The 24010-nt window shown below is 46.5% G+C and overlaps 1 protein-coding gene across 18 annotated transcripts in view; it reads right to left on the bottom strand.

Annotated features, from left to right (window-relative positions):
• The window catches only part of RPH3A (rabphilin 3A), a 335220-nt gene extending 331669 nt beyond the window's left edge, over positions 1 to 3551 (bottom strand). For all 18 annotated transcript variants that reach the window (XM_065524837.2, XM_074007938.1, XM_065524841.2 and 15 more), the window contains exon 1: positions 3468 to 3551. The gene's annotated coding sequence lies outside the window, so the exon portion shown is untranslated. The remainder of the gene's footprint in view (positions 1 to 3467) is intronic.
• Positions 3552 to 24010: the final 20459 nt, after the last annotated feature.

Genomic DNA, 24010 nt, shown 5'->3' with positions numbered 1-24010 from the left:
GTAAGCAGTTGACTTTGCAACTCCCAGCTGTCAGAAAGTGGCTAGTTCAGACTAAAATGTAAGTGGTTGCTATGTTCACATTTTTGCAACAGGAGTTTATTGAATCCATCAATCCCTAATGAAGTTCATAGGGCACGTCATTGAGTCCTTCTCAGGTCATGTTTTGGTTCAGGTAGAACCAAAATGACAGAAATCTAGTTCTGGCCATTCTACCTCCTAAAGATTTATAATCTTCTGTAGATCTTCCCAGATTTCTCTCCATTCTGTTTTTGTTGTTTTGGTTTGGGTTGGTTTCTTAGGAAGTTTTTTGTTTTGTTTTGTTGCTTTTTGAAGACTCATTATTAGTTGCTGGAATTATAGGTTTGCCCCTCAAAAGATTCTGGCCCCCTAGCAAAAGGTGAAGTCAGTAGCACCCTTTGATTGACTCATACTCTTGAAAGCTTGTTTTCTTTCCTGGCTCTGAGGTAACAGTCACAGCCAGCCACTATTGCTGGGGTCATGCTGCGAGAAACCCTGTTACCTTTGCATAATAAAAAGCTGCACTGTTTGAAATTGTCTCATGCTGGGCCCATTTTTCTAGCTGCTTGACACCCACATAGGGACAAAACGACTTTGAATTCAGGGGTGGCAGCGAGGAAAACAAAGGGGTCCTATGTCAGAGTCTGTGCTGCTCTTTATCCTACAAGCTTGAGAACAGTGACTTCCATTATAACTCAGAGGGGAAGAGAGATTTCTTGCCTGAGGCAGGTGTCTAAGAGACTGAACCTCTACTTTACTTGAGTTAATTACATTTGATTCAGTACTTCCTGAATATCATGATGTGAAATACAGTATGTGTGACATGTGGGAATATAAGAATGAGGAAGACAGAGCTATGGCTCCCAAAAAACTTGAAGACTAGGCCAGGCACAGTGGCTCACACCTGTAAGTTTAGCACTTTGGGAGGTTGAGGCAAGAGGATTGCTTAAGCCCAGGAGTTCAAGACCAACCTGGCCAACAAAGTGAGGCCCCATCTCTACAAAAAAAAAAAAAAAAAAGAAATCAAAAAATTAGCTGAGCATGATGGTGTCAGAGGCATTTGAACCAGAGCAACTTCATCTTGAATAGGGGCTGGGTAAAATAAGGCTGAGACCTACTGAGCTGCATTCCCAGAAGGTTAGGCATTCTAAGTCACAGGATGAGATAGGAGGTCGGCACAAGATACAGGGCAAAAAGACTTTGCTGATGAAACAGCATACGGTAAAGAAGCCGGTCAAAACCCACCAAAACCAAGATGGCGACCAAAGTGACCTCCGATCATCCTCACTGCTCATTATATGCTAATTACAATGCATTAGCATGCTAAGAGACACACTCACCAGCAGCATGACAGTGACAAATGCCATGGCAACATCAGGAAGTTACCCTACCTGGTCTAAAAAGGGGAGGAACCCTCAGTTCTAGAAATTGCCTACCGCTTTCCTAGAAAATTCGTGAATAATCTGCCCCTTGTTTACCATAGAATCAAGAAGTAGCAGTAAGTACAAGCAGGTGAGCAGCCCATGCTGCTGCTCTGCCCATGGAGTAGCCATTCTTTATTCCTTTATTTTCTTAAAAAACTTGCTTTCACTTTACTCTATGGACTCGCCCCAAATTCTTTTTAGCGTGAGATCCAAGGACTCTCTCTTGGGATCTGGATCGGAATCCCTTTCTGGTAACAGTGGCACATGCCTGTGTTACTAGCTTCCCAGGAGGCTGAGGCAGAAGGATAGCTTGAGCCCAGGAGGTCGAGGCTGCAATGAGCCATTTTCATGCCACTGCACTCCAGCCTGGGGGACAAAGAGAGAGATTGTATTTTAAAAAAAAAAAAAAAAAAGGAAAATCTATTGAAAAAAATACAGTAAGTTAAAAAAAAAAAAAAAGTTTTACAAGAGGGAATAGCTCAGGGCCCCAGGGCCCTGATAAGAGTAAGACCAGTGTGAACACTGTCATTTTTTTGTATAGCCACACCTTCCAAAATAAACTTCTTCCCTTCACCAAAATTCTTCCCTGCACTAAATTATGTGGGGCCAGATCTGAGCTTCAGGGGTGTGAAAATAAGAACTCAGGGCTGGCTGCAGTGACTCATGCCTGTAATCCCAGCACTTTGGGAGGCCAAGGCAGGCAGATAACCCGAGGTTAGGAGTTTGAGACCAGCCTGGCCATCATGGCAAAACCCTGTCTCTACTAAAAATACAAAAATTAAGGCCGGGTGAGGTGGCTCACGCTTGTAATCCCAGCACTTTGGGAGGCCGAGGCAGGTGGATCACCTGAGGTCAGGAGTTTGAGACCAGCCTGGCCAACATGGTGAAATCCCATCTCTACTAAAATATACAAAAATTAGCCAGGTGTGGTGGTGCATGCCTGTAGTCCCAGCTACTCAGGAGGCTGAGACAATAAATTGGACAGTCTGGCCACACAGGGTCTGCGATTCTGCCTGGCAGCCGTTAAATCTCCCTAGTGGGGCTCCTGGTGACCCCCACAGCTCATCTGCTCAGCACAGCACAGTGGTTAAGAGCCAGGACTCTGGAGCCACCTGCCTGGAGTCCCACCCTGACTTGGCACTTGCTACTCATGTGATCTTGGGTAAGCGACTTTCACCTTGCCTACCTGTTTCCCTATCTGTAAAATCACAGTCATCACAAGTAGCAAGTTCAGGGGGCGTGGTGAGGATTCAATGAATGAATAACTATAGACAGCGCCTGGTGCATAGTTGAAATCAGGTAAGAGTTGGACCCATTGTGCATCTGCCTGGCCCCATGTGCATCCCAGTTTGCAACCCCTGGTTTAGGAGGTGAAATAAAAAGGATATATTGTCGGGATGGGGTTTGGGTAGGGGGCGGAGATGCCCTCTGATTAACTACAGAAACCCTGATCCAGGGAACGTGCTATGACCTGGAGTGGGAGTGAGGATGCAGGTAAAAATCAGACACACTGTGACTCTAGTGCCCAGATTTCAGCACTTTCTGAGTTTCCCGTCTTCCTACCCCTTCGAAAGATCCTTGACCAAAGCCCGATGCGGGGTCCCAGCCGGCTCCAGGAGATGCACACATCCACCCTGGGTAAAGGCGCACATCACGGGTGGGTAAAGGCGCACATCCGACACCCCGTGGCTACCGGAGAGGAGCTACCTCGCCACAGCCACCCCGCGACCACCTGTTTCCCTCTCGGAGACTCGCAGGAGTAGCCACGTTGGGGGCCCCTGCCGGGACCCGCCCCTCAAAATCCCAAAGGATAGCGCGGGTCCCGCGCCGTCTCCCCGCCCCCAAGTCCCTCGTCGCCCCACCCCCGGTTCTAGCGCATCCTCCCGCTCCAGCAGCCCCATTCCGGGAGGCAGCGTCCCGCGTCCCCGCCGCGCCCCCACGGGACCCCCCACGGCCCCCTAAGCCAGCACGTGCTGCAGCTCGGGAGGGCAGGACCTGGTGGCCCTCAGCCCCCGCTCGCCTTACCCGCCTGCAGCGTTGATGGGCCCGTCCCTCCGCCGCCTCCAGTGGTGTCGCCTCTTCCACCGCTGCCACCACCGCGGCAAAGCCACCAGCGCGTGACCCTCGAGCACCAACACCACCCCCCGCCAGGCTCTGCCCTTAAATGTGGGAACAACCGACGATCCTCATCCCCCCACTAGAGGGAAGCTCAGAAAGGGTTAACAAGCCAAGATCAAGGGTTAGGAACACCACTGCCACCTTCCTCCACCAACCCTCTACCTTCTCCATCACCCCCTCTCCCTCTTCTTCCTCCTTCTCCCTCCTCCACCTTCATTACCCCTTCTCCCTCCTCCACCACCCCCTCCCTCCTCCACCACCCCCTCCCTCCTCCATCTTCATCACTCCCTCTCCCACCCCCTCTCCCTCCTCCACCACCCCCTCTCCCTCCTCCACCACCCCCTCTCCCTCCTCCACCACTCCCCTCCCTCCTCCATCTTCATCATTCCCTCTCCCACCCTCTCGCCCTCCCCCACCACCCCTTCTCCCTCCTCCACCTTCATCACCCCCTCTCCCTCCTCCACCTTCATCAGCCCCTTCTCCCTCCTCCACCACCCCCTCTCCCTCCTCCACCACCCCCCTCTCCCTCCTCCACCCCCTCTCCCTCCTCCACCAACCCCTCTCTCTCCTCCACCTTCATCACCCCTTCTCCCTCCTCCACCACCCCTTCTCCCTACCCCACCACCCTTTCTCCCTCCTCCACCTTCATCACTCCCTTTCCCCCCCTCCCTCCTCCACCTTCATCACTCCCTCTCCCTCCTCCACCACCCCCTCTCCCTGCTCTACCTTCATTACTCCCTCTTCCTCTTCCACCACCTCCTCTCCCTCCTCCACCTCCCACTCTCCTCTTCCTCTCTCTCCCTCCTCCATGCCCCCTTCCTCCACCACCCCTTCCCTCCTCAACCACCTCTTCTTCCTCCTCCATCACCCCCTCTTTCTTCTCCACTACTCCCACCCCCTCCTTCCTCCACCTCCACTACCCTCTCCCTCTTCCACGCCCCCTCCCTCCTCCACCCCATCCCTCTTCTACCTCCACCACCCCCTTCCTCCTCCTCCCCTTTCCCTCTTCCACCACCCCTCTCCCTCCCCCATCACACCTCTCCCTCCCCACCACACCTCTCCCTCCCCTACCACCCATCTGTCTCCCCCACCACCTCTCCCTCCTCCACCACCCCTCCCCCCACCCCCTCTCCCTCCTCCACCACCCCTTTCCCTCTCCCTCCTTCACCACCCCTTTCCCTCCCCCACCACCCCTCTCCCTCCCCCACCACCCCTCTCCCTCCCTCACCACCCCTCTCCCACCTCCACCACCCCTTCTACAGTTGGGTTTCTCTAAGGGTACAGGCAGAATCCCTTCACATGCCCCTCCCTCCCCCTCAATCATTCCCTCATTTTACTGTTCCCCAAATCACAGAGGTCGTTGCCCCCTGGGGCATTTGCCCTTGCTGTTCCTATACTGGAAACACTTGCCCCCTCTTCTAAGGATCCTCAAAGGAAAATTGAGGGGAGTGGAGGGCCTCAGGGAGTCAGCCAACCAAAGTCCCTCCTTAGCTAGTCTCTGATGGAACTGCTGACCCCAATGTGCAGGGTTTTCATTGAGTGGCTCAGTGCCTAACCTGGACTTTCAGCTCATTTATGAAACTTTCATTTGTGACCCAAATGAAAACGAGTAGTTGTTGGACGTATTCACAAATTAGCTCAAGTAAAGTGCTAGGGAGAGTGTCTGGCACACAGTTGGCACTCCATAATGTTAGTTATTATCTTGTACCTGCATTTGACATGATAGCCATTCCAAGGATGAAATTGAGCAGAACATCTTTCCAGGGCTGAAATCATCTCATTCTCTGCCTCCTTAAGGCAACTGATGCAACCCAGAGGATTGTGGCCAAATGTGGCCTGCAGAACATATTCTGTTTGGTTTCATTGGTGTTCTAGAAAAATGTGACTTCATTGCCAATACTTAAAAACAGAGATCAGACCAGGCATGGTGGCTCATGCCTTTCATCACAGCTCTTTGAGAGGCCAAGGAGGGAAGATTGCTTGAGGCCAGAAGTTCAAAACCAGCCTGGGCAACATAGTAGTGCTGTCTATAAAACCTATGTCTACAAAAAAATTTTTTAACTTAGCCTGGAGGCTGAGGCTCAGAAAGTTCTAGTTAACTCTCCATGGTCACACAGCTAATAAACAAAGGAACTAAAAGTTGAACAGTCTTTGTAACCCAAGTACCTTAGCATATTAAGGGAAAGTAGAAAGGGGAGGCCAGGGGTGGTGGTTCACACTTGTAATCCCAGCACTTTGGGAGGCCAAGGTAGGAGGATCACCTGAATCTGGGAGCTCAAGACTGGCCTGGGTAACATTGCGAAATCCCACTTCTACAAACATTACAAAAGTTAGGCGGGGGTGGTGGCATGCACCTGTGGTCCTGGCTACTCAGGAGGCTGAAGTGAGAGGATCGCTTGAGCCCGGGAGATAGATGTTGCAGTGAGCCAAAATCGCTCCACTGCACTGCAGCCTGGCCAACAGAGTGAGACCCTGTCAAAAGAAAGAAAAAGAAAGAAGGGAAGGGAAGGGAAAGAGGAAGGAAGGAAGGAGAGAGGGAGAGGGAGAGGGAGGGAGAGAGAGAGAGAGAAGAGAGAAGAGAAGAGAAAAAAAGTGGTTTACACCAAGCCTTTTTTTTAAAGGAACGCTTTTATTAATAGCACACTTTGAATGCCAATTTGTTGGGATTGTTTAACAAGATTTAAAATTTTAGCTTCATCTAAATTGGCAGTGCCCACTCCCACACGCACTCCACCTCCTTATTTTTCTCATTTAAGCATTTTGAAAAATTCTAAAGGTTTGACTAAAACTGAAAATGCTTCTTATTTCATCCATCCCTAGTTACTGGCAACCGGAGGTGTCCTTTCTGTTTCTCTCTTTTTTTTTTTTTCTTCAGCTTCTTTATTTATATTTTACTCTTTGTAGTTTGTAAATTCCCGCTTACCAGCTGCTTGCAACATCAAAATGGCTTTACTGTTAGATTTCCAATTAGGGTTATGCAGTCTTTTGGCTCCATAAACACACACATAAGAAGAAATGTGTGTATGTGCGCACACACATCTATATGCTCACACTCCCACTCCTAATGGGTTTGTTTTTTTGTTTTGTTTTGTTTTGTTTTTGGAGATAGGATTTCACTCTGTTGCCCAGGCTGGAGTACAGTAGTGCAGTCTTGGCTCACTGCAACCTCAGCCTCCCAGGCTCAAGCCATCCTCCCGTCTCAGCCTCCCAAGTAGCTGGGACCACAGGCTCACAGCCACCATGCCTGGCTAATTTTTGTATTATTTGTAGAGACAGGGTTTTGCCACGTTTTGCATACTGGTCTCAACTCCTGCTAATAGGTTCTCAATGTCTCTCTGCGTCTCATTTCCCAAAATGTATTTAAAGATCTTAAATTCAAACAACAAAGTCACTGACAGTTTTTAAGGAGCAATTTTTAATGAGTATAATTATACCTTTCATGGGAAATTTTTGGAAAAGTTTGGTTGCAACAGTTAGTCATAAATATGATTCTACATTATAGCTGATTTTTATTTTATTTGTACTTATTTATATTTAGAGACAAGATCTCACTGTGTTGCCCAGGCTGGAGTGCAGTGGCAAGATCATAGCTCACTGCAGCCTTGACCTCCTGGGCTCAAGTGATCCTCCTACCTCAGCCTCCTGAGTAATTGGGACTACAGGTGTGTGCCACTACACCAAGCTATTTGTTTGCTTGTTTGTTTGTTTCGGTTTTTTCTTCTTCTTCTTTTTTTTTTTTTTTGTAGAGGTGGAGCCTGGATATGCTGCCCAGACTCTTGGCCTCAAATGTGGCTCCCATATTGGCCTCTCAAATCAATGGGATTACAGGTGTGAGTCACTATGCCCAGCCAATTTTTCATTTTTAATGCTATTCTGGTTATATTTTCTTAAATAATTTTTGCCTTTTAAAGATATGATGGATGACCAGGCACGGTGGCTCACGCCTGTAATTTCAGCACTTTGGGAGGCCAAGGCAGGCAGATCACTTGAGGTCAGGAGTTCAAGACCAGCCTGGCCAACATGGCAAAACCCCGTCTCTACTGAAAATACAAAAATTAGCCAGGCATGGTGGCGCATGCCTGTAGTACCAGCTATTCAGGAGGCTGAGGCAGGAGAACTGCCTAAATCCAGGAGGTGGAGGCGAGATTGTGCCACTGCACTCCAGCCTGGGTGACAGAGTGAGGCTCCATCTCAAAAAAAAAAAAAGATATAAAATATTTACAGATGAAATGCTGTTACATCTGAGATTTGACAATAAGGTGGCCAGAATCATACCACAAAGATCAATTGGCAAATGCTTTACCTAAAAAGGCTTTGACCTGCTGTATCAGCTAAGATCCTTCCAACTGAGAGTGGATATAACACAGTAAACTTTAAACTGGGGAGAAGAAAAGAACTTATTGAATTGTATAACTGAATGAGGAAGGGGTTGAGCTAACTTTAGGTACCTGATTTTCCTCCATTGCTGCTTGGCTCTTCTGTCTGCATATTGTCACCTAATGGGGACAAGCTGGCCACCAGCAGCCCCAGGCCACATTTTCTCAGATTCAAGTCCAGCTTCAGAAGGGAGCAGTCTTCTGGTGACTCCTGCCAGCATTCCTGAAATTCACTCTAATTGGCCAGTTTTCATCTAATGCCCATTCCTGAGTCAATTAGTGTGGCTAGTGGAATGGGAAGCACTGGATTGGCTTAGCCTGGGACACGTGGAGAGGAAGGGGAATTGACGATGGGTCTGTTTCTCTGCTGAGGACACCTGCGTTGCCAGCAAGAGAAAACTAATACAGCCTGCACCTGACATAGAATTTTTCAGAAAGTCCCACTACAAGGTGAATTACGGGTGTCTGACATATAATAGGATACGTTAGAAATATATGCAATAATTCATTAGACATCTATAGTGAGGGGAGTGCAGATCAAGTTCTGAAGTCAGACCAGCCCGGGTTCAAATCCTAGCTCTACCACTTGACCCTGGGAAAACAACTCTCTTGAAGCCTCAGTTTAATACTAACCCCTGTTTCCTCATCTGGGAAAGGGGGTTAATAACGGCACTCACGACCAGGTGTGGTGGTTCACGCCTGTAATCCCAGCACTTTGGGAGGCTGAGACGGGCAGATCACCTGAGGTCAGGAGGTCAAGACCAGCCTGACCACATGGCGAAACCCCATCGCTACTAAAGATACAAAAATTAGTCGGGCATGGTGGCGCATGCCTTTAATCCCAGCTACTCAGGAGGCTGAGACACAAGAATCGCTTCAACCCGGGAGGTGAAGGTTGCAGTGAGTGGAGATCACGCCATGGCACTCCAGCCTGGGTGACAGAGTGAGATTCCAGCTCAAAAAACAAACAAAAACAAACAAACAAATAATGGCACTCACCTCCTACAGTTGCTGTGAGCTTTCAATAAGGTAATACATGATGCCAGGCGAAGTGATTCATACCTGTAATCCCAGCAACTCAGGAGGCAGAGGCAGGAGAATGGCTTGAACCCAGGAGTTTGAGAACAGCCTGGGCAACATAGCAAACCCCCATCTCTCCTGGGTTGAAGCCATTCTCCTGCCTCAGCCTCCTGAGTAGCTGGGATTACAGGTGCCTGCCACCATGCCCAGATAAGTTTTGTACTTTTAGTAGAGATGGGATTTCACCATGTTGGCCAGGCTGGTCTTGAACTCCTGACCTCAGGTGATCTGCCCATCTCAGCCTCCCAAAGTGCTGGGATTACAGGCATGGGCCACCACACCTGGACAGAATAAAATTTTAAAAAAGACAATATGTGGGAAGTCCCTGGTGTATAGTAACCCTCAGTAAGTGGCAGATGTTGTTGTTTATGACTATTACCAGAAACGGGGCCCTAACAGATCATTATGGCAATGATGATCCTAAACAGTGAAAAACTTAACATGATTCTGGCTTTGAAAGCAAAAAATAGAAACTAGGCTTAGGACAACCTGTTGAGACATTTCTGCCAGGGCTATTTTTATTCTCCAAAATGTGATGTTGGAAAGAAACTCACATTTGTATGTGCCAGGTAGCAACATATTTAATCTGACTTCCAAGCAGTGGATATTTTCATTCGCACTTTTTTGGATGAGAAAACTGAGACTGAAAGATGAGGTGGAGATGGAGGATTATAGCATTATCTTTGTGACAGAAGTGGTAACATACATCAGTATCATACCCTTAATGCTTGAAGATCTGTAATAAGTAGCCAAGGAAGGAAGCAGATAGCACAGGGTAAACTGAAGAGAGCAAATGAATTATCTATTTACACAGTGTGGCAGAATTAATGGAACCAACAAGGGTGACAAGGTACACAGGGCCTAGCTACCATGAGAGCTGTGACCACCCCTAGGCAGACGGAAGAAGACTCAGAGTCACTATGGGAGAAGAGTATGAATGGGGACCAGTATGGCAGGATTTCCTAATTTTTTCAAGTGTAAATCCAATTTATTTATTTATTTATCTATTTATTTATGAGACAGAGTCTCACTTTGTCGCCCAGGCTGGAGTATAGCCATGCAATCATAGCTCACTGAAGCCCTGACCTCCCAGGCTCAAGCGATCCTCCCACAACAGCCTCCCAAGTAGGCAGGACCACAGGCAAGGAGCATTACACCTGGCTACATTTTTTTTTTTGAGAGGGGGTTGTCTCACTGTGTTGCTCAGGCTGGTCTCGAACTCCTGGGCTCAAACGATCCTCCTGCCTCAGCCTCCCAAAGTGCTGAGGTTACAGGCGTGAGCCACCATGCCCGGCCAGCTTTTTTAGATAAAATCTCCAAGTATATAAATGTTAACAATTGATTTCAAAGAATTTTAAACACGGTGGAGGCACCCTCCAAAATGAAATACATATCCAGACAGTTGCAGATAGTTTATGGCCTCTGCTCTAGACTTTTAGGGCACCCTGTGTGTCCACTCCTTTTGAGGTTGGTAGATGTATTTACTTCTCTTGCTTGATTGCTTTTCTCTTTCTTCCTTGGTCCCTTGGATTCCTTTGGTCCTCTCCAGGGAGACAATGTGGGTTGTCAGTCATTCAGTTCTGTCCATTTGCTCTACAGAGTGGGATGGATGGGTAGGCAGAGGAGGAAGGGAGCACTTTGGTGATTATAAAATGGAGAAGTGGGGAGTAAAAGGTCCTCACTAGGGTCTCACTTCAAGCTTGAGCATCTATAAGGTGCTACTCAAAGTGTGTTCTCTGTATTTTTTTAAAATTAATTTTGGAGACAGGGTCTTATTGCCCAGGCTGGAGTGCAGTGGCTCCATGATTGCTCACTACTATCCTGACTTCCTGGGCTCAAGTGATTCTCCCACCTCAGCCTCTCGAGTAACTGGGACTACAGGCAAATACCACCACCACGCCTGGCTAATTTTTTGTGGAGCTCAGGGTAGGTCTCAATGTGTTGCCCAGGCTGGTCTCAAACTCCAGGCATCAAACAATCCTCCCACCCTGGCCTCCCAGAACCCTGGGATTATAGGCATGAGCCACCACGCCTGGCCAAAGTGTGGTCTATAGACTAGTAGCATTGGCATCACCTGGAAGCTGTCTAGAAATTCAGATTCTCACAACCCACTCCACACTTACTGTATTAGTCCGTTTTCACACTGCTATAAAGAACTCCCTGAGACTAGGTAATTTATAAAGATTTAATGGACTCACAGTTCCACATGGCTGAGGAGGCCTCAGGAAACTTACAATCATTGCAGAAGGCAAAGGGGAAGCAAGGCACATCTTATATGGTGGCAGGACAGAAAGAGTGAGGCGGGGAACTGCCACACAGTTTTAAACCATCAGATCTCATGAGAACTCACTCACTATCATAAGAACAGCATAGGGAAACCTCCCCCAAGAGCCAATCACCTCCCACAAGGTCCCTCCCCTGACACGTGGGGATTGCAATTTGACACGAGATTTGGGTGGTGATACAGAGTCAAAGCATATCACCCACTAATGCAGAAACTCTGGGAGTGGTGCCCTCAGGGAATCTGTATTTGAACAAGTCCTCCAGGTGATTCAGATTCAAACACTTCAGTACTGAAGTTTGAGGTTAGATGACTCCTGAATGTTTTATGCTAACATAATTTATGTCTCTTTTTCCACCTTCACTTACATTTGTCCCAGTCTGTTATCCTGGCCAGACCCCAGAAACAAGAGGAGACTAAGAACCCCTGGCATCACATTGAGAACCTTGAATAGCTCTACCCACTGCCTTTGGAATACATAATCTTATAATTCCATAATGAGCAAATAGCCCAATTAAAATGTGGGCAAAATATTTGAACAGACAGTTCACAAGAGAAGATATATAAGTGGCCAATGAACACATGAAAAAGTGTGTAGCATCTTTTTTTTTTGAGACAGGGTCTCACCCTGTCACCCAGGCTGGAGTGCAGTGGTATGATACAACTCACTGTAGCCTTGATTTCCCAGGGTCAAGTGATCCTCCCGCCTCAGCCTCCCAAGTAGCTGGGACCACAGGTGTGCACCACCACACCCAGCTGAATTTTTTAAAAATTTTTTGTAGAGACAGGGTTTTGCCATGTTTCCCAGGCTGGTCTCCCAACTCCTGAGCTCAAGCAATCTGCCGGCCTCAGTCTCCCAAAGTGCTGGGATTATAGGCGTGAGCCACTGCACCCGGTTGTATGCAACATCCTTAATCAGTACGAGATGCAAATTAAAACCTCAATGAGGCCGGGCCGTGTCTGCTGAAAATATAAAAATTAGCCAGGCATGGTGGCACGTGCCTGTAATCCCAGCTGCTTGGGAGGCTGAGGCAGAAGAATCACTTGAACCCAGGAGGCGGAGGTTGCAGTGAGCCTCCGCCTCCTGGGTTCAAGTGCACTGCACTCAAGATCACGCCACTGTACTCTAGCCTGGGAGACAGAGTAAGACTCCATCTCAAAAAAAAAAAAAAAAAAAAAAAAAAACCAACAGCAATAACAAAAATCAAATCAAAACAAAAAAAAAACCTCAGTGCCTCAATGAGATACCACTACACACACACCAGAATAGCTAAAATTAATAAGACTGACAATATCAGGTGTTTGTGATATGGAGCAACGGATTTTTCATCCATTGCTGGTGACTATGCAAAATGGACCAGCTTTGGAAAAGAGTTTGACAATTTCTTACAGCGCTCAGCATACACTAAACACGTGACCCAGAAATTTCACTCCTAGACATTTACCCAAGAGACAGGAAAACATACACCCATACAAAGACTTGGACACAGCAGCTTCATTCATAATAGTCAAAAACTGTAGGTGACCCAAATGTCCACCAATATGTGCACAGATAAACAAATTATGGTCTATCCATACACTGGAATACTATTTAGCAATTAAAAAGGAATGAACTAAAACACAAAAATAACATGAATGAATCTCAGAAACATTATGCTGAGCAAAAGAAGCCAGACACAAAAGATTATATATTGTTTGAATCCATATATATGAAACTCTAGGAATTTTTTTTTTTTCTTTTTTTTGAGACAGAGTCTTGCTCTGTTACCCAGGCTGAAGTTCAGTGGCACAGTCTCGGCTCACTGCAACCTCCACCTCCCAGGTTTAAGCAATTCTCCTGCCTCAGCCTCTGGAGTAGCTGGCATTATAGGTGCCTGCCAGCACACCCAGCGAATTTTTGTATTTTTAGTAGAGATGGGGTTTTGCCATGTTGGCCAGGCTGGTCTTGAACTCCTAACCTCAAGTGATCCACCGGCCTCGACCTCCCAAACTACTGGGATTATAGGCGTGAGCCACTGCACCCAGCCTGAAACTCTAGAAATCTATAGTGATAGAAGGCAGTTCAGTGGTTGTCTGGGGTTGAGGACATAGTGATTGATGGCAAAGAGGAATGAGGAAAGTTTCTGGGGTGACAGAAATGTCCTATATCTTCATTGGGGTGGCAGTTACAGGGGTGTATACATCTGTCAAAACTCATCAAACTGTCAACCTAAATTGGATGCATCGTTGCATGTAAATCACAGATCCATAAAGTTTATTGTTTATAGAGTTATTGCATATAAATTACACTTTGATAAGGGTATTTTTAAGTGTTCATTTTGGCCTAGCTGTGCCCAGGCCAGAGAAAATTGCTAATAGCAGAAGGGACAGTGTGTTTTGTGAGCCCTGAGCCTGTGGTCTCATAGATGTTCTCGCTTCAGCTCAGAGGCAGTTCCTCAGCGTGGAGGTTTTTCCCACATCAAATAACTTCAAATGCCCAATAATTGGGAAGTGAGTGTCTTTGGCTCAGTGCAATTACCAAGCACTCCTCACTCTGACCCTTGAGCCAGCACAGTGAACACCAGGCTACAGATTCTTCAAGGAGTGGGAGGAGACACCCTCGGGGCTGTCTGGGAATTCTCACCAGCCAACTGCAAGCTCCTAATTGGAGTCAGGTTCATCAGGGTTACGTTCTGTGGTTCCTGAGCCTTTGGGGTGGGAAAAAATCCACATGCGTGGGGAGGCACTAACATGACAGCAAGTCAGATTGGTTTCTGACCACGGCAGCAGAGCTGTCATGTCACACAACTCTAGGGGACGCCACTCTTGAAGAATGTTATGAGAATGAGCCCTGGAACCGGACAATGTGACAGCCCCAAACCAGGCACCTCTGTGAGGCGGGCTCTGGGAATATAGTAAGTAAACAAGATAGACATTGTTACCCTCAAAGAGGCTTACAATCTGGGGAGGAATGTAAGCATTGAACAGAGACAAATAAATATATCATTACAAATGATGATACACGCTAGGGAGGAAAGGAACAGGAGCTGCAGAGGGGACCACATGGGGTACTGAGCTTGGGCTGTGGAGGGCAGGGAGGCTTTTTGGGGGAAATGACCCATGCAATGAAACCAGAAAAGAGGAACAAAGAGAGCATTCCAGAAAGACAGAAGAACCCAGAGAGAGGCCCTGAGGCCACAGAATCTCAATGTATCTGAGGAGGTGAAAGCCCAGTGCAACTGGAGTGTTGAAGGAGGCAGCAGCCAGGAAGCAGGTCATACCTGACTCGTAGACCATGATGAGAAGGTTGGATATCATCTCGAATGCAATGGTGAGTGTCTTCATTTGGGTTCCCCCAGAAACTGACCCTGAGTCAAAGATGTGACTGCAAGTAGTTTATTTGGGAAGTGATTTCAGGAGGCACTAGAGAGGAAGGGAAAAGAAGGAAGCCAATACAGGATGCATCATTAAGCAACTTACCACTGGGACAACTGGGGCTCAAATCCAGCAAGGAGCCTGGGGAGATCCATAGAGCACTACTCAATGGAATCCCAACCAAGGGGTGAGAGATCTGGGATATTTATCCATCAACTTCCATCAGTCATTGGTTGAGGAATACTGCGGGTGGGGGGGGCGGGGCTGGGGGTGGAGTAGTGTTTACTCCTGGCACTTCTAACCTACCCTTCAAATAGCCAGATAAAGCCCCCAGACTAAGAGTCAAAGGGGCTGCTGTTGGAAGCCATGGGGTCTGCATGCCCAGAAATGATGTGTGCCCAGGACCTATGAGCAGGGCATCCACAATATCTGCAACCGGGAGCCACTAAAGGATTTTAAGCAGAGTGATTCTCTTTTTCTTTTTGAGACAGGATCTAGCCCTGTCACCCAGGCTGAACTGCAGTAGTTCAACCTTGGCTCACTTCAGCCTCAGATGATTCTCCCACCTCAGCCTCCTGAGTAGTTGGGACTATAGGCATGCACCACCACATAATTTTCATATTTTTTGTAGAGACAGGGTTTTGCCATGTTGCCCTGGCTGGTCTTGAATTCCTGGCCTCAAGCAATCCTCCTGCCTCAGCCTCCCAAGGTGCTGGGATTACAGGCATGAGCCACCACACCCGGCCACGTAGAGTGATTTTTCTGGAGAACAGACTGTAGGCAACAGAAATGGGAGCAGAAATCTAGCTCAGAGCCTGCTGCAGTGGTTCAGGCAGGAGATGGTGGTCGCTTGGCCCAGAAAGGTGGCAGTAGGGGTAGGGAGAAGTGGGAAGGTACAGCAGGGTCTGGTGATGGATCAGATGTAGGGATGAGGGAGAGAAAGCTGTCAAGGATAGCTCTTAAATTTCTAGTTTTAGTGACTGGATGAATGAAAATGCTATTCTCTGAGAGTGGTAAGATTAGAGAAGAGGATACTGGTATTATTGTGAAACTCAATTAAATTAAATGAGCTATTGTAGGAGACACCACCTAGCCCAGGGCCCATCCTGTGCTAGGTACTCAGTGTGAGTCTGCACTTTTCCTTTTTTTTTTTTTTTTTTTTTTTTTTGAGATGGAGTCTCACTTTGTTGCCTGGGCTGCAGTGCAATGGTACAATCTCAGCTCACTGCAACCTCTTCCTCCCAGGTTCAAGCAATTCTCCTGCCTCAGTCTCCCAAGTAGCTGGGATTACGAGTGCCCACTACCACACCAGGCTAATTTTTGTACCTGTTTTAGAGATGGGGTTTTGCCATGTTGGCCAGGCTGGTCTCGAACTCCTGACCTCAGGTGATCTGCCTGCCTCAGCCTCCCAAATCCCTTGGTTGGGATTACAGGCATGAGCCACCATGCCCAGCCGGTTCTGTGCTTTTCGTTCCATTCCCACACTCTGATGACAAGATCAAGGCCTGCCAGGGCCCATGACAGATGATGAGTTTGAAACATTTAATCTCTGGGAAATAACCCACAACAGAAGCAGACATCACAGCTCAAATTGGCCGGTTACAACCCAATCCTGGAGGCAAATTCCAAAAATTACCTTTATTCTGGCTACACTAGGGCCAAAGCTTTTTCCTGCCTTGCAGTGATTATGGCATAAACTGAGTCTTAGGGCAATGTGGTCATTTTCCACTGTTGGTGTGCTTTTAACTCAGTATTTTAAAACCATTCAGAATTTTCCTCTTAAAGCATGGCTCCAAAATAAAAACAGGAAAGCAAATATTTAGGATTTGTTCCAGAAGAACTGAATCAGTCACTCATGTATTCAACAAACATTAGCATCCAATGTGTATTAGTCCGTTCTCACACTGGTATAAAGAACTATCTGAGACTGGGTAATTTATGAGGAAAAGATGTTTAACTGACTCACAGTTCTGCAGGCTGTACCAGAAGCATGGCTGGGAGGCCTCAGGAAACTTACAGTCATGGCAGAAGGCGAAGGGGAAGCAAGCACGCCTTACCATGGCAGAGGAGGAGAGAGAGAGCAAAGGGGGAGATGCTACACACTTTTAAACAATCATATCTCTTGAGAACTTGTTCCCTATCATTAAAAATGGCAAGGAGGAAATCTGCCCCCATGATGCAGTCACCTCCCACCAGGTCCCTCCACCAACACTGGTGATTACAATTCAACATGAGATTTGGGTGGAGACACAGAGTTAAACCATACTAACATGTTTTCAAGGCAACTGGTGGAAAGACAGAAGCCTTCTCAAGGAGCTAATTCATGTGGACAGAGATGAGATGGTTCACAAACAAGAAAGAAATTGACACGAGGAGTCAGACAAGAGGTGGTTACTTCCACAAGTGGCTTTACTGGGAATGGTGAGCCCTGAAATGGTGTGACTGACATAAAGGTGGAGACACATGCAGAATTCCCTGAAAAGGGAGTGCAGATCAGCACAGTGACTTCAGAAAATTGTTCTGTCTACTAAAACTGAACATGCATGCACACTCTATCCCACGAATTCCATTCCTAGGTATATTCTAAAGAGAAACGCTTCCAATTGTTCACTAGAAGACACATACTAAAAGGTTCCAGGTAGTACTCATAATAGCAAACAAAACAAAAACTAGAAACTATCAAAATGTTCAACAGTAAACAGGATGAAAAATTGTGGCATATTTACAAAATAGAATACTACACAGCAATGCAAATAAATGTTTTACAACTACATGCAGCAACATGGATGAATCCCACAAATATAGTGTTGAACAAAAGAAGTCAGACACAAAAGAGTACATACTATATGATTCTATTTATATAGAGTGCAAAAATAGGCAAAATCAATACATGTTAATAGAAGTCAAAATAGTGGTTCCCCTTGTTGAAGGATAGTGACTGGAAGAGGACACATGGGGACTTGGGGGCTGGGGACTGTAACATTCTGTCTCTTGACCTGAATGCTGGTTACATCGGCATGTTCAGTTTGTGACAATTCATCGAACTACACACTCAATGGTGTATGTGTTTCTTTGTATGAATGTTTTACTTCAATATGAGTTAAAGGCGGGCACAGCAGCTCACACCTGTAATCCAAGCATTCTGGGAGGCTGAGTTGAGGGGATCACTAGAAACCCAGAAATTGGAGGCTGCAGTGAGCTATGATCACACCACTGCACTCCAGCCTGGGCAACAGAGGAAGACCCTGTCTTAAAATAATAATAATGATGAGGCCGGATGCAGTGGCTCACACCTGTAATCCCAGCACTTTAGGAGGCCAAGTCAAGCGAATCACTTCAGCCCAGGAGTTTGAGACCAGCTTGGGCAACATGGTGAAACCCCCTCTCTACAAAAAATACAAAAGTTAGCCAGGCATAGTGGCATGTGGCTGTAGTTTCAGCTACTCGAGAGGCTGAGGTGGGTGGATCACTTGAGCCCAGGAGATGGAGATTGCAATGAGCCATCATGATGCCACTGTACTCCAGCCTGGGTGACAGAGTAAGACCCTGTCTCATAAATAAATAAATACTTTTTTTAATTGGAGAAAAAAATAATAATGAGTTAAAATTGGAGGAAAAAGTTACCTGAGCACCTACTGTGTGCAAAGCCCCTTTATTTCACCCATCTGAGGCAGGCAAACCCCAAAATTGGGGCTCACCCCAGGAGGGTTCTTGGCTTCACGTAGGAAAGAATTTAAGAGCAAACCAACACAGTAAAGTGAAAGCCAAACAGAGTACAAGCAAATGGCTGCTGCATAGGCAGAGCAGCACTCCTGGATTGCTGGCTAGCTACATTTATAGCTACTCCTTAACAGTATGCTAAATAAGGGGTGGGTTATTCACAAATTTGCTAGAAAAGGGGTGGAGAGTTCCCAAAACCCAGGGTTCCTCCCCTTTTAAACCACATAAAGTAACTTTTGGACATTGCCATGGCATTTGTAAACTGTAAAGGTAATGCCAGAAATTACCTTTATTCTGACTACACTAGGGCCACAGCTTTTTCCTGCCTTGCGGTGATTGTGGCATAAACTGAGTCTTAGGGCAATGTGGTCATTTTCCACTGTTGGTGTGCTCTTAACTTAGTATTTTAAAACCATTCAGGGCCGGGCGTGGTGGCTCAAGCCTGTAATCCCAGCACTTTGGGAGGCCGAGACGGGTGGATCACGAGGTCAGGAGATCAAGACCATCCTGGCTAACACGGTGAAACCCCGTCTCTACTAAAAAATACAAAAAAAAACTAGCCGGGCGAGGTGGTGGGCGCCTGTAGTCCCAGCTACACAGGAGGCTGAGGCAGGAGAATGGCGTAAACCTGGGAGGCAGAGCTTGCAGTGAGCTGAGATCCGGCCACTGCACTCCAGCCCGGGCGACAGAGCGAGACTCCGTCTCAAAAAAAAAAATAAATAAAAATAAATAAATAAATAAAACCATTCAGAATTTTCCTCTTAAAGCATAGCTCCAAAATTCCAGAAATTACCTTTATTCTGGCTACACGGGTGGGAATGTCTTTTAGCATGCAAATGCATTATAATTAGTGTATAATGAGCAATGAGGGCAACTAGAAGCCACTTTCATTGCTATCTTGATTTTAGCTGGTTTCAGCCGGTCCCTTTACTGCATCCTATTTTGACCGGATTCTGTTTTGATCAGCGGGGTTGTGACCAGGGTCATGGCTAGTGCTTAGAAAACAGGTCCTGCTGATTTCCTACCTCACATCTTCCTTTCCAATGTAAGCAAATAGATTATGCCAACTTCTACCTCCACAGTCAATGATTATCCTTGTATATGCCTCATGGGGGCCTGTGAGTGTGTCTTTAAGATGTGCCAAGCACAGCGGTTCATGCCTATAATCCCAGCGCTTTAGGAGGCCAAGGAGGGTGGTTCACTTGAGCCCAGGAGTTCGAGACCAGCTTGGGCACCATAGTGAGGCCCAGTCTCTATAAAAATAAATAAATGATAAACCTGGAGTTGATGGACTTTGTGGGGAGGAGTAAGTAGTCCTTAAATGGGCATCAGGGGAGCCATGAATCTCCTACAATTATATGCAAAATGTTGCTTGTCTAGGAATTTTCCTGGGGAGATAGCCTAAGGCATTCTCAGATTCTCAAAAAGATTACCGACCCAGGATGAGCTCAGAATCTCCAGATTCTCCCAGTCTTGCTTAAAGCACACACGTGTTTTCAGAGCTCATACCTGTAGTTGTTGGGATCAATTACACCTTGCTTGATTCATTTCACATCATTCCTCTAAACTAGCAAATGTACAGCCGTGTCCTACCCGTCATTTGTCAAAGCTTCAAAGAATCACACCATGTCCCGTTCTGATCACTTCACATAACCACTCCCCAACACCAGGCATATGTCTGCTTCTTGTTTCTTACCGTCCCATAAAGGCTGCTGTGAATACCTTTGTACAGATTGGTTTTTCCTCCTAAAGAGTCTTCTTGGAGTGTTTTTAAAAATTGCAGGAAGTGGGTCAAATGGTACCAACAGTTTAATACTCCTGGATTGCTACCAACCACATTTTCAATGCAGCAAGAATGGCTATTAAAAATCACCTACGGCCGGGCGCGGTGGCTCAAGCCTGTAATCCCAGCACTTTGGGAGGCCGAGACGGGCGGATCACGAGGTCAGGAGATCGAGACCATCCTGGCTAATATGGTGAAACCCCGTCTCTACTAAAAATACAAAAAACTAGCCGGGCGAGGTGGTGGGCGCCTGTAGTCCCAGCTACTCGGGAGGCTGAGGCAGGAGAATGGCGTAAACCCGGGAGGCGGAGCTTGCAGTGAGCTGAGATCCGGCCACTGCACTCCAGCCTGGGCGACAAAGCGAGACTCCGTCTCAAAAAAAAAAAGAAAAATCACCTAAAGGATATGACAAAAGGGATTGTTTTAGCTTTAATTCATCATTGATCTTCCTCTTGTCCCCCCATAATAATAGTCATCTATCCTTGATAAAATAGGAGAGTGAAACATAGTTATTACAATAATGGAAAAATACCTATTTTCTGGCAAGATATTTCATGCTTCTGTGCCCTTGGAAGTTCCTCTGAAATTTTTTCCTATCATTCACCATAACCAACATGTCAGTTTCAGGGTAAACAGGCAAGATGGGGGGGGAAAGGGTGGACCGTTGCCATAGCAACAAAGGATTTCAGTGATGAGTATCCATGGTGATTGTTGCTACATTCTGAGTGGCTTTAAATGCTTTATTTAAAATACATAACAATTGTGCAGCTGCTGAGGATGTTATGAGGGGAAGAGAGAAAGGGGCTATTTGCTCTTTTATGGATACGTGCTTGGCATGGTTTGAAGGATGAAAGATAAGGTGGTTTAAGGACAGACATACTCCATTTGTGATGCTATTTAGCAGTTAGCAAAGACTGCTATCCCTCTAACACAGAATGCTCTCACATCTCTGGGTCCCACTTGTGCCTCGATCGCCTACTCGACAGGGTAAGACCTAAAATAAACTCAGGCAGAAACCAGCCCCCACTCTGCTCCTTCCCAGGGCACCCTGCCCCCACCTTGGAATAGAAACGCATGGGGCTCCAAGGAGAACTGAGAGCTCCCAAGGGGCAAACCTCATTGGATGCTTAAAATAGCCAGGGATGCCAGGGATTGCAACACAGGGGCTCTTTATCCTTTTCCATCCCCAAATTCACATGGAATATGAGTTGGAGAAACGGGGCTAGACCTAGGTCTTCTAATTCCTAATCCAGGGTTCACTTGTCCTTTTATATTAGAATAAAGTTTGGCAATGAATAGTAGAGACCCAACATAACAGGAACTTTAACAAGATGGAAGTTTCTCTTTAAAAGAAAAAAAAATAAAAATAAAAATAAAAAAGCAGTGGCTCAGGGACCAGGCTCTTTCCGTCTTGTTGTTCCACTGTATGAAGACTCCATTCTCAGGATCACTTCATAACTGAATATGGCTGCCTGATTCCAACCATCACATCCAAATTCCGGGACACTGGAAAGAGGAAGAGATGAAGAGATAAAAACAAAGGGCCCAAACAGCCTTTTTTTTTTTTTTTTTTTAAGAGACAAGGTCTCACTCTTGTTGCCCAGGCTGAAGTACAGTGGTGTGATCATAGCTCACAATAGGCTCAACCTCAACTCCTGGGCTCAGGTGATCCTCCCACCTCAGCTTCCTGAGTAGCTAGGACTACAAGGTGCACACTAGCATGGCAGGCTATTTTATTATTTTTTTGTGTGTGTAGAGACAGAGGATCTCACTATGTTGCCCAGGCTGGTCTTGAACTCCTGGCCTCAAGCAATCCTCCTGCCTTGGCCTCCCAAGGTGCTGAGATTACAGGCACGAGCCACCGTGTCCAGCCCCCAAACAGCTATCTTTTAAAGAAGATTTCTTCCGGGCCGGGCATGGTAGCTCACACCTGTAATCCCAGTATTTTGGGAGGCTGAGGCGGGCAGATCACTTTAGCTCAGGAGTTCAAGACCAGCCTAAGCAACAAAGTGAGACCTTGTCTCTACAAAAAATACAACAAATTAGCCAATCATGGTGGTGCACACCTGTAGTCCCAGGTACTCAGGAGGCAGAGGCAGGAGGAGGGCTTGAACCTGGGAGGCAGAGGTTGCAGTAAGCTGAGGTCATGCCACTGCACTTCAGCCTGGGTGACAGAGCCAGACCCTATCTCAAAAAAAAAAAAAAAAAAATCCTGGAAACTGTTATCTGACACTTCCCCTTATATGTCATCTACTACAGGGCCTTACCTAGCCACAGTGGAAGCTGGGAAAATATATTATTTATTCTGGGTGGCTGTCCTGTGACTATGGAGCGATGGGAGAACCAATAGTGGGGGATAGTCAGAGTCTCAGCCATATCCTCTTAAGTGAAGGTGAGAACCAACCTAGCCGCCCTCCCTTTGCCCTCTCCTCCTTCCTTCCCCACCTCCTCCTCTTCCTTCTTGCCCCCTCCACAATCTCCAACTTATAGGGCACCACACAAACATCCACTGAGAAGGCAGCTTGCTTTATCCTCATGCTTTGAGTAATGACAATGACTCAAACACTACCGTGCCCTCAAGCTGCCCTCTTGAGTAAGTCTTTAGAGTTGTCCATCCATGGAAGGTCAAGTTCCTTTCAATGACAAGTCTAGAGTCATTGACACTCATCAGGCTGTGAGCACCAAAACCATAGGGACACTGTCCTGTGAGGGTCTTATAGGCATAGGGAGTGAGGGAAGGAAAGAGGGAGAAAATGCTATCAAGCAAAAGGGACTTGCTGCCTGATGGGCTAGAAAACCAATACCATGACACTGGGATTTTGAGAAAAGAAAAGCTTTATATTGAAAGTCAGCTCCCGAAGAGACAGGAATCAAGTTCAAATCTTGTCTCCCAGGGCTGGCTTTAAGCAGTAATTTTATTAGAAAAGGTTTAGGAGGTGGATATTGGAATTAGTAGGTGATTGGTGGAAGGAAAGAGGAAGGCTGGAAAGTTCTGGGCCATGGACAGTCATCTCTTCCTGCTATCTCATTGGTCTCATGTGCAAATTTGAGGGGAGTTAGTATGAAACACATGGTGGAAAGTCGGGCTGTGACGTCAACAAGCCCGTTCTGCGCGGACTCCAGTTGGCCCTATTGGGTCCAACCAAGTTCAGCCAGTTCCTTTATCTCCTAAGTGGAGGGAGTTTCCGTGTGTCAGCAAATTGTTCCTTTTCTTATCTGCCATTCTGGAAACTCAAGATTTTCTGTTAGTCATTGGTTTCTTTAACTCTTTGGAGGATGGTTTCAAAAGAAGTTCTCACTGTCCAGATTCATCTAGAGCGAGGACTTGTGGTGGTGGTTGAGATTGCACACAATCACCTTGGGAGAAATTCATTCCCTTTTCTATTCCCTTCCAATCCTTCTGCTTATGAGGAGGAGAAAGTCTCAGGCTAGTGCTACAGGATTCTGAACACCTCTCCCGCCTTTGCTAGTGTTTTTTTTTTTTTTAATAAAGAGGGAACAGATCTCGGCCCAGAGCTTTAAGTATCCCTAGATATCCCTCAATATTAAACCTGGCGTGCAGGGCAGATGCTAACTTTTGTTTCACAAGAGTTGATGTTTTATCGAGTAAGTTGCCTTGCTAGAGCTTAATAACGTTGTTTTGTTTGCCTCGTATTTATTGTCATTTACTTTCATTTGGCAAGCAAAAGGATTTTCCATTTATATTTGTGACATTTTTCCTTTTAAATAAATGTCTTTACATTTTAAAAAGTGAATTGATTTAAGGGGAAAAAGAGTTAGCTAAACAATAGTATGGGTGGTACAGGGATATGTTAAAAGCGTAACTGAAATATGAGATACACAGGTTTGATGGAAA

This window comes from Macaca fascicularis, chromosome 11 (assembly GCF_037993035.2).
Source record: "Macaca fascicularis isolate 582-1 chromosome 11, T2T-MFA8v1.1".
Lineage (NCBI taxonomy): Eukaryota > Metazoa > Chordata > Mammalia > Primates > Cercopithecidae > Macaca > Macaca fascicularis.
This window is presented reverse-complemented; position numbering and strand designations above follow the sequence as displayed.